Source organism: Procambarus clarkii, chromosome 7 (assembly GCF_040958095.1).
Source record: "Procambarus clarkii isolate CNS0578487 chromosome 7, FALCON_Pclarkii_2.0, whole genome shotgun sequence".
In the NCBI taxonomy this organism is placed as follows: Eukaryota; Metazoa; Arthropoda; class Malacostraca; order Decapoda; family Cambaridae; genus Procambarus; species Procambarus clarkii.
Window position 1 is genome coordinate 2028964 of NC_091156.1, and position 17298 is coordinate 2046261.

Below are 17298 nucleotides of genomic sequence, written 5' to 3' on the forward strand. Positions count from 1 at the left end.
TTGATCAGCAGTGCCAAGACACCGATATCATCCTCCTGGAATTTGGGACGAAGTTTATGGTGGCACCGGCTTGGGTGCCATAAATTAGGTGCCGGGGTTGCCATAGTGGCAGTGAGGGGGGTATTCTCCTCCCTCCGCGGCCCTGGTATGGTAGTAGTTGGTCATTTGCATACATGGCATCCATGTGTTTCAATTATCACAAGGTATTGTTGGTCCACTGGAAGTGGTGGGGGCCTTGGTTCTCCTTGCCTCCACCACCTCCCTGGTGAAGGGAACATTGGTGAAGCACTTAAAGAAAACAAATAGAGTAGAATAGAAGGGCTTGGATGGAAAGTATACACTTGGATGAACCATACACAAATGGGGAAGCATTTCGTTTGCAATAGTGTAGAGAGCATATGGAATGAGCTTGAAGGGCAGACAATCGAGACTAACACCAAACAGACGTGCAAGATTAGATTCAGTAGAAATCAGGATGGGAGGGATGTATGCCTGAGACGATCAACTGATTAGTCGTGGTCCAGGACCTACCGCTTAGTCCTGCAAGCACAATTAGGTCTGCCAATGTTTGTACTTGAAAACGTAGAATTAGTTTCCATTACCCATAATAAAAGCGGACGCTTGTCAGGATTAAGATAATCCAATAACAAATCTTTCTTGAAATGTTGATGTAAGCTGTAATGGCATTGTTTACTGGTGTTGTTTAATGATGTTGGCTTGTCTTCACAACAAGCTTATAACCTTACGTCGCGATCGTGATATAATACTGAAGTATTATATCACGAAGTATTCACTTAGTATAAGTACAATAACTAATACAAATACAAATCGAAATGGCAACGATTATTTTTTTTCAGTAAGTGATGGCACTAAGACTTACTGAGGATTGAAATCTTTAGTACAAGGCTTGTCTTGGCCTTGTACGGAACACCTCTCGTAAACAGACGAGGAGTCACAATAACGTGACCGAAATATGTCGACCAACCAAACCACACACTAGAAAATGACGGGACGACGACGTTTCGGTCCGTCCTGGACCATTCTCAAGTCGATTGGACCATTCTCACAATCGACTTGAGAATGGTCCAGGACGGACCGAAACGTCGTCGTACCTTCAGTTTCTAGTGTGTGGTCTGGTCAACACACCTCTCGTAAGCCTGGTGATAACTTCAGATACTTTTACCTCAGAGCAGATAAGACGACACTTTCTGCTCTTTCCTGCAATATTCACCAGATATGAATGTATTGCTGGCTCAATACTGAGAGAGTCTGGGCGATAATATATGGTGTCCTTGGTATCTTGTGTGTTGTTAAAGGCATGTTAGTTGTACGCCAAGAGAGTTTTGCAGTGTAGTTAGTGAGACCGTCACACTGGTGAGACCGTCACACTGGTGAGACCGTCATACTGGTGAGACTGACGGACTTCAGCCCGACGTATCGTACCCAAGTAAACAATGAGGCTGGACGTGGCGGGTCAGGACGATAGTAACCATCATGGGTTACGGAGTAGTATGAGACAAGCATAAATATAGCCATAATTTAATTAATTAATACTTTAAGTCCGCCCAACCTTCATTTACATGGAGTAATATACAGATTTCCTGTCCGTCGTTTGGTATTTTTAGTTCCCTCTATCAGAACGCCGAAGATAATTTGGCTCTGGTGGTACCATTGTGTTCTTTCAATCCTTTATTCATGCACGATGTCCGCCGCTGACAGGGTGCCCCGCGCTGCACCCTTCCGGCCACACCCGAAATTACTGAACCTGATGTGCAACTTCCCCTTTAGGCGGAGACCAACGTTGTTACGGCCAGTCTGGGAAAGGGCAGGAGGCTGTGATCTCTGTGGCCCGAGATGGGAAGATGTATCTGGTGCAGTGGTTCTCACCGAATGTTTGTTGCAGCGCTCAGTAACCTGCAGCACTTCTGACTGAAGACTTCTCCCTCTTGCTGCTTGTTACTTGAAAATGTAAACAAATCATTGTAGGAGCTTGTGGTCGAAGGTTTGAGACAATTACTACAGCGTATCGCTAAAACTTGGGTTCCTTGTCATTGAACACATCCAGAGCATCTTAGCATGAACTCTTGTGGATGGAAGACAACTTCTTGTCAGTGGGATGAAGAGGTTATAGGAGAGTGGTCATATATTTGATCTGTTCCTTACTCTAATGCAACGGAGGCTCAGGTCATGCTCCCCCCAAGCTGCGGCTGACCTGTGCATGAAGGCGTATGCACAGGTCTTACTCTCTTGGAGTTAGCCAACTGTTGTGTGTTGCATCCTGAGCAAGGTCTATAGTTCTACCTTGGGGAAGGGGCAACCTCGATGTATGCCTAAATAATGTATGTACACAGGCCTCCTGTCACGAAAACGGGAATGTATTATATACTAGAGTGGGCATCCTCTGACGGACACAGTTGTTGATGTATACATTCTTGTTCTGTTTCCTGCCACTTGGAGCTCCACCTTGCAGGGCTCTTATGTGTGTGTATGTGTGTGTGTGTGTGTGTGTATGTGTGTGTATGTGTGTGTGTGTGTGTGTGTGTGTGTGTGTGTGTGTGTGTGTGTGTGTGTGTGTGTGTGTGTGTGTGTGTGTGTGTGTGTGTGTGTGAGAGAGAGAGAATTTATGATCAGATGTAATCAACCTTAACTTATTTTATGAGGAAGAAAACTTTGTTAATCAGAGCAAAGTGAGCCAAGCTGGGAGAGTATAAGACATAAACACTTCCCAGGAGTAAAGTGTGGAAAGTTTGCCAGATTATTATTGATGAGATGATGTTTGGTGGTGTTTATGACTGTGGTCAGTATACTACAGTGTTGTATACTCTCCCTCTCCCTCTCCTTCCTTCCCCCTCTTCCCCTCTCCTTCTCCTACCCCTCCCCTCCCTCCCCCAGTTACCTAATATAAAAGGTCTTACGGGCTATTCATGCCCGTGCCATCTCTTGGGGTGGCTTAACCTTCATCAATCAATCGCTATGGTCTGTCCGCCCCGCTCATGTGCGAGGTAAGTCCACAGCGGGCTCACCATAGCCCGTGCTACTTGCAACCTTTGGTTCCCAGCAGCTGAATTTAAAACAACAATAACAACGCCATGGTCTTTACGGGCTGTGGAGCTTGTGGTTCTCACCAAAGGCTTATTAAGTGGTGAGAACGGCCTCCTTCTCCCCAGGCGAGGGGCCAGATTCAGGAAGCAGTTACGCAAGCACTTACGAACGTGTACATCTTTCCTCAATCTTTGACGGCTTTGGTTGCATTTATTAATCAGTTTACAAGCATGAAAACGTCCCAATGTACTGTTGTTATTGTTATAAGCAGCCTCCTGGTGCTTCGGAGCTCATTAACTGTTTAATAATTGTAAATATAGCCGGCAATGATTCAGAAAAGATGTACAGGTTCGTATGTGCTTGCGTAACTGCTTCGTGAATCTGGCCCCATATTGGTCCTGCTTCTCTTGGCTGGCTGTGGTGGCTGTGGTGGCGGCTGTGGTGGTGGCTGTGGCGGTGGTGGTGGGTGTTCCTAGCTCTTGGCCACAGCGGGTAACTTTCCTCGCTGCTTGTGCTCCCATTGGTTACCTGAGATCATTCGGCATGTTGCTAGTGCTGCTATTGGCTAGCAGTGTTGTGTAGTTTGAACCTTTTCTGCTGTTGTTTAAGTGGTATGTCTTGTGATTAATTATCAACACTTGACCTCATCTTCAAAATTGATACGTCTGTCATACCTCGACTTACGTTAGGCTTAACTCGCAATAACGCAATAGGTGCCTGGTAATGAGGCAACAGATTTCAGGCAATAAGGCAACAGGTGCCTGGCAACGACGCAACAGGTGCGTGACAACACAATCCCGGCCACACATCACCACGGATTTGCATAAATTCAGCTCTCAATATGGGCGCGAGTCAAGAGTGTTGGACCACGTCCCCTGGAGGTGTTCCCCACCTGGCCAGGCTAGGTGGGGGGAGTGAATGGGTGGGTAGGGGGGATGGGAAGACTAAGGGGGTGGTTAGGGAAAGTCAAGAACACCTGTAGTGGGTCAAGAACACCTGAAGTGGGTCAGAGAATAAGGGTGTGGGGTGGCGCCCCCCCTCACACAGCTAATATAATTCCCATTAGTCAGAAATAATTACCACCAATGGATCAGAGATAATTTCTTCATATGAAAGATCAAGATAATTAATCGGCATATCATTTGCTAATCATACTGGAGATGATTAAAAATTAACCCCCATCATTTTCAATTCAAAACGATTATATAATCTACATTCGTTGTATAAATAAATTATATTTTTAATGTTCTGTGGTATTGTATTATTATTATTTATTCAGTGTTCAGTTCTTATCCTGGTTAATTGTCTCTCGTATTATACATGTATATCACGCCTGCTGGGCTAACAGGATACCTTTAGGACCGGCGTAAGTGATCTCTCTAACTGTGATGTAACCCCCCTCCCATCCCATCCCTCTGATACGTGGTGGGAGGGGAGACTGATGGAAATTAAATGTCCATCCGCTCTTCCAGAACCCCTTTGAATGGGTTTAAAGGGTTGTGCGTGACGAGGGATACGAGCCATTCACTTTAAACTGCTTTAGAGTGTTGGAACGCTGCCTTCCCTTTAACTGTGTCCTGGGACCATCACGCAATGAATGTAATAATCACTCACACACACACACGCACACACACACACACACACACACACACACACACACACACACACACACACACACACACACACACACACACACACACACACACACACATATGTCAGAGCCCAGGAGGCTCAGGAATCTGTACATAAGTTGATTGACGTTTGAGAGGCGGGACCAAAGAGCCAGAACTCAACCCCCGCAAACACAACTAGGTGAGCACACAGCAGAACGAGGCTCAGATGGAAGCTCGAGACGCAAATAAGTCAAGAGACATCAAAAAGAACTATTTTTCAGCGTCAGTGATGTCAATAAGTGGAATAGGTTAGACGCAGAAGCTAATTCGATTCAAAGTTTTAAGTGAGTTTAAATATAAATATGATAAAAGCTTGAGCAATGAGTCATTGCATCTGAGACCGTTGGAAAGGCGGGGCTGGGAGCCTAACTGGACCCTGCAAGCACATCTAGGTGAGTATATCTAAGTGAGTACACACACACACAGACATTTTGAAGTACAGAGATGAAACGCAATACTGTTTCTCGGGATATCGTTTCATTCCAGTTTTCATTAAATGTTTTAAAGCACACTGTGGGCTGGAAAAGGGAGAGAGAGAGAGAGGCTATCGATCAGGCTGGCCCAGGGTCAAGGAGAGAGAGGGAGGGAAGTTTAGTTTACGCAAATTAATGGGTGAGATAAGCGCTGGTGACGTGATGGGTGGATTGCGTGCCTCAAGTGGCGGCCTTACCTGCCACAGGTACTTTACGCACTCCTCTCCCTATCACCAGACCTTCCCCTCCCACCTCTCTCTCTCTCTCTCTCTCTCTCTCTCTCTCTCTCTCTCTTACAAAGAAAATTCTCCCTATTAATGTTATGACAGTGTATTCACTAATTAATTCACTATGGCCAAACATTATAAATACAAACTATAATTATTATCATTAATATGTATATTATTAACATGACTATTATAACGTAACTATATAATAGTTACGTTAAGCATTATTTTATAACCAGCGGCAAATTATATGTTTAAGTCTTTATGATAAATAATATTTGTCCCTAGAGAATTCTGACAACGCAATTAAAATATATATTTGTTTTTGTTTTGACGCGACGTCAAGCTATGTAAGTGCTTGTTTACCTGTGTGTGTTTGTGTGTGTGTGTGTGTGTGTGTGTGTGTGTGTGTGTGTGTGTGTGTGTGTGTGTGTGTTTTCTCACGTGACCCACCAGGTGAATGTTGATAATAAAAAAAAAAAAAGAGTTGTAACGGTTTAACTTTATTATATGATTACTATGAAAGTGAATATCTGCGAATGTTGGAGTACATTTAGAACTAATAAAGAGTATTTAGCACTAACAGTGGCACAAATGGTGTCACCGGCCAGCGCTGGTGACTGGCGGGGATAACAAATCAGGAAATATATCAAACTGCTTTTATTTATTTTCAAATTGAAAAGTCAATATGAATTTTTCATTCGATTTTGATGATTTTTTTCAGAGTGCACATTTTATTGAGGTCTAGAAACGTACGGAGGAAAATTTTTATTGCATTTATATTTTTTGCTTTTTATTAAATTTACAGTTTCCAAAATATTTTGGGAGATCTAAGATATTTCGAACGATCCAAAAATATGAAAATGCTTCAATTCCATAGCTTTGTATAGGAGTCTTAAAATATATAAATTAATCTTTGAAAGTTATTTACATTTAATATTATTATTTTTTTTTAACCAACCTCGTTTAAACGTTTTCATTTATTTTTATTCTGACCGTTTTCTGGTGACATAATGACGCATATATAGTGACCTGTCTCCAGGGTGCTCTCCTTGCTTAGTCCTCCCTTCAGCCCTTCCCTCCCTCTCCCTTTCCCACCATTCCTTCTTCCCTCTCTCACCGATCCTTCTCCCTACCCTTCCCTCCCTAGTCGTGATACAAGGGGTTGGGCCTGTGTGAAGGCAGGTTGTGGCCCACCTTCACGTCTCATGCCTCCTCTCCTTGTGTCACCTCTCACCCCGTTCCTCTCACCCCTCACCTCTTCCCCTCGCCCCTCACCTCTCCTCCCTCTCTCCCCTCTCCCCTATTACCCTGGACTCTTCCTCGGGCCCTGACGTCCCCTCCTGCAGTAACTGCTGGCATGGGGGGGGGGGGGCATGATAGCGGGACTGGGAATTATCGCCATTTTCGCTTATTAAGCAATAAAATTTATCATGGTGTGCGGGGCGGCACTCAGGCCAGACCGTGTTCCTTACTGGCACCCGCGGTGCAGTGCCTGTGTGTGTGTGTGTGTGTGTGTGTGTGTGTGTGTGTGTGTGTGTGTGTGTGTGTGTGTGTGTGTGTGTGTGTGTGTGTGTGTGTGTGTGCGCGCGTGTGTGTACTCACCTATATGTGCTTGCAGGATCGAGCATTGACTCTTGGATCCCGCCTTTCTAGCTATCGGTTGTTTACAGCAATGACTCCTGTCCCATTTCCCTATCATACCTAGTTTTAAAAGTATGAATAGTATTTGCTTCCACAACCTGTTCCCCAAGTGCATTCCATTTTTCTACTACTCTCACGCTAAAAGAAAACTTCCTAACATCTCTGTGACTCATCTGAGTTTCCAGTTTCCACCCATGTCCCCTCGTTCTGTTATTATTACGTGTGAACATTTGATCTATTTCCACTTTGTCAATTCCCCTGAGTATTTTATATGTCCCTATCATATCTCCTCTCTCCCTTCTTTTCTCTAGTGTCGTAAGGTTCAGTTCCTTCAGCCGCTCTTCATATCCCATCCCTCGTAGCTCTGGGACAAGCCTCGTCGCAAACCTCTGAACCTTCTCCAGTTTCTTTATGTGTTTCTTCAGGTGGGGGCTCCATGATGGCGCGGCATACTCTAAGACGGGTCTCACGTAGGCAGTGTAAAGCGCCCTAAAAGCTTCCTCATTTAGGTTTCTGAATGAAGTTCTAATTTTCGCCAGTGTAGAGTACGCTGCTGTCGTTATCCTATTTATATGTGCCTCAGGAGTTAGATTAGGTGTCACATCCACTCCCAGGTCTCTTTCTCGAATCGTTACAGGTAGGCTGTTCCCCTTCATTGTGTACTGTCCCTTTGGTCTCCTGTCACCTGATCCCATTTCCATAACTTTACATTTACTGGTGTTAAACTCCAGTAGCCATTTCTCTGACCATCTCTGCAGCCTGTTTAAGTCCTCTTGGAGGATCCTACAATCCTCGTCTGTCACAACTCTTCTCATTAATTTTGCGTCATCTGCAAACATCGACATGTATGATTCCACTCCTGTAAACATATCATTTACGTAAATTAGAAAGAGGATTGGTCCCAGCACCGATCCTTGAGGTACTCCACTTGTTACTGTTCGCCAGTCCGACTTTTCGCCCCTTACCATTACCCTCTGGCTCCTTCCTGTTAGGTAGTTCTTCACCCAGTGTGTATGTGTGTGTGTGTGTGTGTACGGTAAGCCAGCATGTACTCACCTACCTGAAGTTACCGGCATTAATCACCAGCTTCTGGGCATACTCCGCATAACCATTAATCAGTGGGAGGCATCACCAACTTCATGCTTGTTACCGTGTTGATATTGTCGCCACGTGCGTGTGACCCTCACACTCACACTACTCTCATCCAACAACCGATTTCCTTTCATCATATATGTTGCTCCAATACTTTCTGTGCTGTGGTCATGTCTCCTCTGCGTCTTCCTCAAGATCTGTGTACATACTGATGGGTGTGATGTGTGTAGTGGTCGGGACACACCTGTGTACATATTGATATGTGCAGGAGTAATGTTGCTCTCTGGTACCAACACCCATTTCACATAAATAATTGAGTAATACATACACACACACACACACACACACACACACACACACACACACACACACACACACACACACACACACACACACACACACACACACACCTGTTGATTGACGGTTGAGAGGCGAGACCAAAGAGCCAGAGCTCAACCCCCGCAAGCACAATTAGGTGAGTACACACGGAAATTGAGTGCCCAAATGAACCATAGAGACGTTAGGATTTTTTTTCAGTGTCAGAGTAGTTATCAAATGGAATGCATTAGGCAGTGATGTGGTGGAGGGTGACTCCATACACAGTTTCAAGTGTGGATATGATAGAGCCCAGTAGGCTCAGGAACCTGTACACCTGTTGATTGACAGTTGAGAGGCGGGACCAAAGAGCCAGAGCTCAACCCCCGCAAGCACCACTGGGTGAGAACACACACATTATATCATAAATAATATAAAACTGAAATGACAACTAAACTGTTTTCCTTACATTAGAGATCAATAGCACTCACTCTCCTTCATATTGTAACACCAAACTACTCCCTCGGTCCTTGATCATATCCACACCCACCCGCCACCACACCCTCCACACCTTCCACACCCTCCACACCCTCCACACTCTCCCGCCTCCACACCCTCCACACCTCTCAACCTTCCACAGGTTGTGTTCATAGTTGTGAATGTCAGTGTAACAGAGGTCAACACACTCGGTCCAGGGAAGACTACGTTGTGTTCCTGGACATTGTGGCACCAGTCTTCTCTTCCTCCTTCTTCACCCTTTCTCTCCTTCTCCCCTTCCTCCTCCTCCTCTCCTTCTCTCCTCCTCCACCTCCTGTTTCTTTCTCATCTACTCTCATCGTCTCATTATCTTCTTCCTGTCATATTCCTTCTCATTCCCATCCTCCTTTTATTCCTTCTCTTCTTGAACTGTGGCACAACCATCGTGTCTGTCTCAGGGTGCCATATGAACTTAGACCTGTTGGAGGCATCCTTTACAAGAGGAAGTAAAAAAGGGTGTTGCTTATCTCATGTTAACCTTTGACCCAGCTCAAATATCACTTGCATCTATATCTTAGTGAGTAGCTCAGCTTTCACCCTTATCTGACGTGACCTTTGACCTCTCGCAAGTGTCCGTGGCTACCTGCACCATCCAGGGTAGCTATGTGTCACATCTTCATCTGTATTTCCTCACTCTTATAAGGTTTACTGTGGATTTTTCCTGCTGGCTAGTATAAGAGTACTTGCGGGTCGTAACTCCTCTCCCTCCTCTTGTACTTCTTCCCTCTTGTCCTTCTATCCCTTCTCCTAACATTCCTTCCGTCCCTCCTTTCTCTTCCTCTTCCCTCTCTTCTTACCTTCCTCCCTCCCTACCTTCTGTTCACATTCTCTCATAACTATCCCTCCGTTTCATTCTCTCCAGCCCATCGTCTCACCCCCTCCCTCCTCCATCCCCATCCGTACCTCCATGCCCGCCGAACTATAGAATCCTCACATGTTTTAGGTCACGTTAATCCTGGTTCGTTGATTTTCGCAGTTGGCGAAGTGAGTAAAAAATAAATGCGTATGACTCCCCTCGCCTAGGGGAGGGGAGAGGAGTGATACGCATATATGAGGACAGATGGCGGACACTAGTATTTGTACAGTAGAGTATGGGAGGAGAGGATGAAGTGGACAAAGTGTCCCATCTTCACTGTTGTTCAGTAATGATGCCGTTTCGCTACCAAAGATCACAGTCACTCAAAAAGTCTACCACTTACCACTGTGCCTCGTCCGTGCCACCTCTTGGGTGGCTTAATCTTCATCAATCAATGATGCCGAGACGCGTCTGTTATAGAACAGGTTTAGTTTCCTTGGGAGATTATGTGTGGCCTTGTGGGACGATGTTAGTGGCCGGTTCCTTCTGTAGGAGTCGATGTCCGCTTATTTTAGAAGGTCAACTGGCTGTTACCGTGTTCTAGAGGGCCTACTGTGCTCTAGAGGGCCTACTGTGTTCTAGAGGGTCTACTGTGTTCTGTGGAGAGGGGGGAGGACATGCTGCATGGGTAACAGCTTCTTCTCCATAGCGACCTACCCAGGCTTTGCGTCATGGAGAGCAACTAGAGCGCAACTCCATAGTCTCCAGAGATTGAAGGATGCATACTACTGTGTTCTGCATATTCAGAAAATGTATATTTCTGGTGGTAAGGACGGGTCAAGCCATGAGCAGTTGTGGGGCGGTAGTCGCCTTAGCAACATCAGAGACGCTCTTGGCAGTATTGACAACATGCGTCTATCGTCTCACTATATCACCCAGACTCACCACTCCAGATATCAACTATATTATCTTAAACGGATAATAGATACACCAACGCACAAGCTTCATTGAGCATATTCCGGAAAGCTAATGCAACTTATTCTTAAAGCAATATTATTTAGGGTAAGAGCTAAGTATATTAGGGCCTTTGCTTTTTGTGCTTAAACTTAAATTAGTATTGTTGCCTTTGGAACCCTAAAAACTTAAGTTCTTCCATTCTTAATTATTATTTGCAATTATTATATTGATTTAAGAATTTAAATGAAAAATTAACACTTCTTTTGACAGCCATGGGGCTTACACCTTGAAACTTTAAGTTTGTATCTAATACTAAGACGTTCAGTGGGTTATACCTGGTTGATACCTGGTTGATGGGGTTCTGGGAGTTCTTCTACTCCCCAAGCCCGGCCCGAGGCCAGGCTTGACTTGTGAGAGTTTGGTCCACTTGGCTATTGCTTGGAGCGGCCCGCAGGCCCACATACAGCCCGGTTGGTCCGGAACTTCTCTTAGAAAACAGTCCAGTTTTCTCTTGAAGATGTCCACGGTTGTTCCGGCAATATACTTTAATATAGAAAATACCTTAGTGTATTTAAATTCTATTTTCCTCCTTTACCCTCCAGGTGTTGGGGAAGTATCGTGCAACAAATGGGTTAATTTAGTTGTCCAGTTTCTCTTATATAAAAGGGTAATGCTGTTGATTACATAATTGTTTCAGTCATGTAATTGGGGTAATATTTATTTTTGACAAATACACGTTATAATAATTGCATAAATCTTTCTTATAAATTTGAAGGAGAGCCGACTACTACCATGAGTACCTCTTGATATTAATTATTAAAGATAAAGGAGAAATTGAAATTGGTATATATAATTTCTCCAATCTTAGAATTTTACATTTTCGAATGAGGTGTATATATATATATATATATATATATATATATATATATATATATATATATATATATATATATATATATTTATTTAGATGAATAGGAAAACCAGGGATATACTGAACATCTTGTTTTAGATTCTTTACTTTAAAATGCATAACGTTTCGAATACTTCTCGTATTCATCATCAGATCTAAAAGAAAACAAAAACAAAAGAACTCGTACTGAATACAATTGCCTATCAAAGAAAGGAAAATGATTAAAAAACAAAACACTTTAGCTTACTTAAAGTGATCAATACAAATAAAACTTATTTACTGTCACATAGATAAAAGTTAATTCAAAAATCCATTAAATTACAAGAGGAATTATATAACTAATAAAACAAACCATACTATTAAACTTACGCGAAGTGATCAACAGGAGTGAAACTTGATAGGCAACACATAGATACTAAACACTATTACAAATATTCATATATTGTCTACAAATCTACAAAAAATGTATATAAAATGCAAGCAGAATAAGCGACAATTATAAAGTACTAACCAAAATCTTATAAAAACTCAAATATTAAACAAATCTAAATACCAAAAAATGTACAATGGATATATCGGGAGTTCCATTCGGAACTTTAAGATTAGGATATTTAAGCACTGGGGAGTATCTTTTAGGACTGGATTACCATTGTCTAAACCAGCATTTTCGGAGATTAGAAACCATTGTTATGCGTTTAATCATTCTCTGCTGGAATGTGATTTTTAAATTCTGGACACTTTTATGAATGGCCAGTCAGATTTGAGAGTAATGGAATCCTTATATATATAGGAGCTCCGGCCTCTGTTAAATAGCAACCTTTCGGCTGTTCAATTGTACACTGTATAGTGCACAGTAGGACCTGTAATTTGATTTATAGTTCATTCCGGAAGTTTAATTTTATTATAATTTAGTTTAGTTTACCATGTCTTTGCCTTTTCTTACTTATTTTAAGTCTTACATTGTAAATTATGATAATCTTTTTATTTAGGATATATAATACATTTTTTGGTATTTAGATTTGTTTAATATTTGAGTTTTTATAAGATTTTGGTTAGTACTTTATAATTGTCGCTTATTCTGCTTGCATTTTATATACATTTTTTGTAGATTTGTAAACAATATATGAATATTTGTAATAGTGTTTAGTATCTATGTGTTCCCTATCAAGTTTCACTCCTGTTGATCACTTCGCGTAAGTTTAATAGTATGGTTTGTTTTATTAGTTATATAATTCCTCTTGTAATTTAATGGATTTTTGAATTAACTTTTATCTATGTGACAGTAAATAAGTTTTATTTGTATTGATCACTTTAAGTAAGCTAAAGTGTTTTGTTTTTTAATCATTTTCCTTTCTTTGATAGGCAATTGTATTCAGTACGAGTTCTTTGTTTACCAGTAATTTGATTGTGATTTCTGTTTTTTCTTTTAGATCTGATGATGAATACGAGAAGTATTCGAAACGTTATGCATTTTAAAGTAAAGAATCTGAAACAAGATGTTCAGTATATCCCTGGTTTTTCTATTCATCTTAAAATTAAGATTCCCGAAGGGAACATCGATCATAAATATTATATATATATATATATATATATATATATATATATATATATATATATATATATATATATATATATATATATATATATATAATATAAACATCAGAAAGACAGAGAGAAGATTTCCTTGCTCGGTTCAAGTGAGTCCAGCTGGTTGTCAGTGCTTTACAAGGTCGCCCTCCTTATATGTCTTTACACAAAATGTTGAAATGTTCCGGTTTTTTATTTCATTCTCTTTGCCTCCTCAGGTAAGGGTAACTGAAGAAGTCGCAGGATCTCCCGCCTCGCAGCACCAGGAGAACGGTGAGCAGATTGTCATAAGTTGTCCTGGTATACAAGTGGCGATGTATCTGGCCTTCACACTCAGTACACAGCAAATGACGCTACCGATCAGTGTCAAAATTTCGATGTTCTGGCGAAATTAATTACATGGCAATATTGATGTTTTTCGGACTAATGAGCTCTTGGCCTCGAGAGGTTCGGAGGGTTGCCCACGCTGGTCGCTGCTGGTGAGGTAACACCAGCTTAATGTTGACTCTTGTTATAACACGACATCCTGCTGGTCAGTAGTGTTATCTGTGGATGTTTCTGAGTTGTGTATCTTAAATACGGAACGCTGCGTCGAGACTCCTGTTGCTGCTACTTGACATTCTCTCTCTCTCTCTCTCTCTCTCTCTCTCTCTCTCTCTCTCTCTCTCTCTCTCTCTCTCTCTCTCTCTCTCTCTCTCTATCTATCTCTATCTCTCTCTCTCTAATAAATTAGCCTGAAACATTCTTTGCAATACATAATGTATTTAAAGGTTATCGTAGTCAGTGATAAAACAATCTAGATAAATACCTACGATAATGAATTCCAATTTGCTGTGAATGTGGGTTGTGTGGGGTCCAAGTCCCCTATTAATCCTGCTTAACTCCTGGGCAAGAAGACCTAATCCTCCCTATTGGGTCTTGACTGAACAAGGTTTCTCTTCCATTCCTAGTCGTATAATAAATGGTCGTCTAACAGCTTTGTCTGTTAAGCGGACAACTGACGGTTCTCTGCTCACTCTCTATAAGTTGTAAAAAGTCATGATATATTTTAAATATAAGAATATTAGTCCCAGTTGCGTGTGGGTACAAGTGACAGGATGAGAGACGCTAGAGAAAAGGAGGGAGCGGGGAGTACATGATAGACGTATCAATTACTTAGGGGGATTGACTAGGGGGAAACATGAAATGTTCACACTGAACACCAGCAGAACAAGGCGCATAAGTGGAAGCATGAAACTCAGAGGAGTCATAGAGATGTTTGAAAGGTTTCATTTAGCGTGAGCGTAGTGGGAACTGGAATGTTGTAAAGGAGCAGGTTGTGGAAGCAAACTCTATCCATAGTTGACCAGACCACACACTAGAAGGTGAAGGGACGACGACGTTTCGGTCCGTCCTGGACCATTCTCATGTCGATTGTGAGAATGTCTATCTATCCATAAATAGATATCGATTCTATCCATAGCTTAACAGTAGATATGACAAGGAAATATTACACAAATCATTGCATTAAACAACTTTGGTTAGAAAGGCGGGGTCCAAGAGTTAATGCTTGATCCTGCAGGCACAAATACGTGAATACAAATAGGTGAGTATACACACCTTCTATTCACTCTCACTCACTACACCAGCACTCTTAAATATTGACCAAACGCTTCAGGCGGGCTTTAAACGAGCCAGGAAATAATTATGAACGCAGGACCCAAAAATTAGCTTTGAGGGGAAGCCTTTAATGAGAACAATTATATAAATGCACGACGTCCTTGTATCACCAGGAGGGGGAGGGGGAGGGGGAGGGGGAGGGAGAGGGGGAGGGGGACAAAATCCAATTAAGCTGACTTAGGAATTAGCCACATGTGTAATTTAAGTCTTAACAAAAATATCAGAGGCAGCAGTGGGCCGAAAATTGCCAATCAGAGCCCCAGTAAATAACAAAGACTGGAATTACAGAGCTGCCGATTGTCTGTTCATTCTGTAATTTGGTCACTCTTTCTCTGTCTGTCTCTCTGTCTCTCTGTCTGTCTCTCTCTCTCTCTCTCTCTCTCTCTCTCTCTCTCTCTCTCTCTCTCTCTCTCTCTCTCTCTCTCTCTCTCTCTCTCTCTTAAAAGACTAGTATTCAATATGGAGAAGGTAGCTGGAGCATTTAGGAAGGCACTAATCTGGGTAATGATGTACCTGAAGAAGAGAAGACAGTCACAGTCAGTGACGAGGCCTTGAGCTGGAGGAACGGTACAAGTGGGGTCCCCCAAGGTGGCTTGGGTCCACTATTGTTCTTAATTTAGGTAAATGATCTACCGGAGGGAATGTGGTCGTGCATGTCAATGTTGGCAGACAACGCAAAGCTATTAAGGAATGCAGAATGCTAAATGAAGACCTAAGCAAACTCCAGGAGTGGGCATACAAATGATTGCTGGAATTTTTTCTCAATAGGTATAAGGTAATAAAGATGGGAAAGAGATAAAGAAAAACCAGAAGGTATTTGAACCATAAATGGAAGATAATCGGAGAGAGAAAGACGTTTGAGAATGGATATAATTCTAACTTTAGCACCAGAGGCACACACATGCCTTGGCAGCATATGGGACGCTGGCTAACAACAGAACCTAAACCAGAAATCATTGAAAGTGATCTACACAACTTTTGTTGGACCAACACTTGACGAGATGATTACCCGTTGAGATGTAAGTCTCGTTCTAGCCACACAATCAGACCTTGATAAAGCACTCAGGAGAGTGAGAAAGACTTAGTATAAATCTTTACATAAAATACACATATACACAAGTGTGGGTTGTTATCAAGTGGAGCTGTATGCTCGTGCTAAGGCTACGGAATCTCCTAACTTTTCCTAAGGCTGTTTTTGCTTTGTTCATTCTGTCTTTATGTCAATTGTTAATCCTGAATCTATTAATCTTGAGTCCCAGTATTCTCCCTGCATCCTTAAGTTGGACTTGGCAGTTGTCAAGGATAATGGGGTCGGAGTGTCATTTTTCAGTGTGTAATATTTGGAACTTTTGTTTGTTGGTACTTATTTTCCATTGTTTATGAGTTCAATTGTTGCCTTGGAGTTGTTTGTCATTAAACCATCAACTACCACAACACCCCACCACTCCCTCGTTGCCCACACTCTTTTTTCCCCCTCACCTTCTCTTCCCTCTTCTCTCTCCGCCATCCCTATCCCTCATCCACCCCACCCCAGCAGATAGCACCCACTGCAAACACCCACTCCACCTCACCCCCAGCCCCACCACCCACCCCACCCCACACTATCAGCAGCAGGTGGTCCTCGAGGGATCCAATCTAGCAGGTGACATCTGCTGGGATATGTCTGGATCGCCTTTCATTACGGGAGTGAGGGGGAAAAGATGAGGAAATCATCAGGGCTACGGTCTCCAGATTTACTCATGTGTGCTGTCGGGTTGGCGTCCTCATATTTTATGGGGGAAGGGGGAGAGAAGTTTGTATTTTTTCACAAAAATTCTTTTGCCTATTTTTGTATTTTGCCTTTTTTTATCTTTGCTTTTTATATTTTGCCTTTTTTTATCTTTGCTTTTTATATTTTGCCTTTTTTTATCTTTGCTTTTTATATTTTGCCTTTCTTTATCTTTTGCATCTTTTGTTATATCTTCTAATTTTATCCCTTTTTTTCAATCTAGAAATGTTAATATTTCCTGCAAAATAATATTTGTGTGCGAGCGCGGACCGCGTGTGTTGCTCTGTCTCTCACGTGATCACAATGTTTCCCAGACACAGAGTTGATGATACACACATGTTAGGCCCGCCTGCACCTGTGTTCCAGCAGTGGCCGGGGTCGGCCAGGGGGACGGAATGATCTACACTCCTCTTGGTTAGGGGATTAGCGCCGCAGGCTTCGGGGTTTGCACGAGATTTTTAACGATATTCAAACCCCTAGAGTTGGATCCTAACCACGTGACCAGCATAGAAATAGACACGAAATTCACATGTATTTATTCTCGCTGGTGCTTTGATGATGTTGTTGAATCTGGCATGCAAGATAAGTTTGACCTGGGCCTAAATATTAATTAAGTTG

At 42.4% G+C, this 17298-nt stretch overlaps 1 protein-coding gene across 1 annotated transcript in view; it reads left to right on the plus strand.

Annotated features, from left to right (window-relative positions):
- Positions 1-17298, plus strand: part of Slob (Slowpoke binding protein) — a 174678-nt gene that overhangs the window by 39440 nt on the left and 117940 nt on the right.